Genomic DNA, 2,425 nt, shown 5'->3' with positions numbered 1-2,425 from the left:
TCCCTACTTCAGACATTACTCGAGTGCATGCCACGTCGTGTTGCGGCACTTCTGCGTGCTCGCGGGGGCCTACATGATATTAGGCAGGTGTACCAGTTTCTTTGGCTCTTCAGTGTAATAGGAAACAAAACTGATTTTGTTCTGTCAGTTACAGTCATAACAAAACACAAAGAAGATAAACACATTTTCACTTGATGAATACAAACAAAAACTAAACATTACGAAAGACTCCACTGCAAACAGCGCAAGTTCTCCTCGCTGTCATCTTGCATAAAATATTGTTTATGAACCAGTTGGCCCTCCTCGTAAATGGAGACACTTTTGAATGTGATTAGGCATTCCCCTTATCAAATTGTCTAGGTAAGCCTGTGGTATATTTTCCCATTCCTCGACAGCAGCCTGTATGATGGCCTGTAAGGTCCCTGGTGGAACAACACGATTGCAGACAACTCGTTTTAGATTGGCTCACGCATTCTCAATGCAGCTGAGATCCGGAGACTATGGAGGCCATTTCATCCAACTGTTTGTATGTTCCATTAGGAAGGTGTTCAGATAACTGATACGACGGCGCATGCACTGCCATCCATTAGCGTGAATCCCGTTTCAATACAGGTTATTTCAAAAAGGACTTTGCAACTCCGAAAATTCATATAAATTAATTTATAGTACCTACAGAGTAGTAGTGTTAGACACCCGTAGTGTCAATTTGTAGGGAAATACAAGTTTTGTCACGCATAGTTCGCTAGTGGCGAATCGCACCGTAAGGAGCACTAGCGGTAGCTGCGTTTAAGATGGCTGCCTTCACTGGACCAGAGCGTGCTAGCTGTGTGTTTTGGTTTGAAGAATCGAAGTTGGCGACAATATTTTAGCGTAATTTCCGTACGAAATTTCTAAAGATCCTTCTAGTAGGCCTACAATTTATGAGTTGCATAAGTGTTTTGTAGAAATAGGGTGCTTGGTAAGACATGGGAAATCATCAGGTCGTCCAAGCACATCTGACGACATTGTTGAGCGAGTAAGACAACGTTTTGTCAACAGCCGTACGAAATCGAACCGGCGTGCATCTCGCGAACTGCAAATCCCACATACAACTGTTTGGAGTGTCTTGAGAAACAGTTTGCATTTGTAACTGTACAGACTGACGATCGTACAAGCAATAAAAGACACTGACAAAATTGCTTGCAAGAACTTCTATGTGGGTATGTTAAATCGATTACATGAGGATGAACATTTCTTGGACAAAATCATCTTCTCTGACATGTCGACTTTTCACTTAAATGGCAAGGTTAACACACGCAACTGTAGGATTGGGGGCAGTTAAAATCCACATTACACAATGCAACATGTTCGTGATAGCCCTAAACTGAACGTTTTTGTTCATTGAGCAAAGAACAAAGTGTTCGGCCCCTTTTTTTCTGTTAGAGAACCATCAACGGGATAGTGTACCTGGATATGTTACAACAATTTTTGATACCACAGATCGATGAGGATGAACAAGAATGAAATGTTTACTTCATGCAAGATGGTGCACCACCCCATTACCTGACTGACGTCCGGGATTTTCTCAGTGACCGCTTTCCAGGTCAATGGATGGGCCGTGATGCGCCAATTGTATGGCCACCACGTTCCCCAGACCTCACACCGCTCGATTTTTTCTATGGGGATTCATCAAGGATATCGTATTTATACCTCATGTGCCAGCTTCTCTACCTGAACTTAGAGCAAGAATTTACGCCGCCACTGAAAAAGTCACACCTGCAATGCTACAGCGAGTATGGGAAGAAATTGACTTCCGATGGGATGTGTGCAAGATAACAAACTGAAGCCACATACATCCTTCGTTTAAAGTAAAAAAAACTTGACATGTTTCCTTACAAAATAACAATAAACCCAGCTCTATATCCTCTTTCAATAAGTTTATATGAATTTTTAAGGGTTTAAAGCCCTTTTGGAAACACCCTGTATGTTCACCAAGTGGAGCCACAGGGCGTGCAAGGATGTCGTCCCTATACGTCACACCAGTCATCCTCCCATGTATTGTCACAAGAGATATCCTGCAACCATACATGATTCCAGACCAAAACAAGACTGAACCCCCTTGATAAGGATGGCGATTTACGATAAAGTTAGGGCGTAAGTATTGTCCTCGTTGTCTCCATACATGAATATTAGTACTGTCATGGTGCAGCGTGATACATGTCTCATCAGAAAAGATCGTTGTCCCCCACTGCTGCCTGGTCCACCAAGAGTGGTTTCGCGCCCATGCGACACGAGCCCCTCTCCGAACCCGATTTACAGGAGAAGCCTCGATATATCTTGTGGCACGTAACCGCTGCTCATGGAGCCTATTTCGTATGGCTTGTATTAACACATTCACTCCTGTATCTGTTTGGAACCGCCGCTATAGGCGTGTAGTATTGTGCCG

Source organism: Schistocerca cancellata, chromosome 4 (genome assembly GCF_023864275.1).
Source record: "Schistocerca cancellata isolate TAMUIC-IGC-003103 chromosome 4, iqSchCanc2.1, whole genome shotgun sequence".
NCBI classification, from domain to species: domain Eukaryota; kingdom Metazoa; phylum Arthropoda; class Insecta; order Orthoptera; family Acrididae; genus Schistocerca; species Schistocerca cancellata.
The sequence above is the reverse complement of the archived record's forward strand: the minus strand, read 5'-3'. Positions refer to the sequence as shown.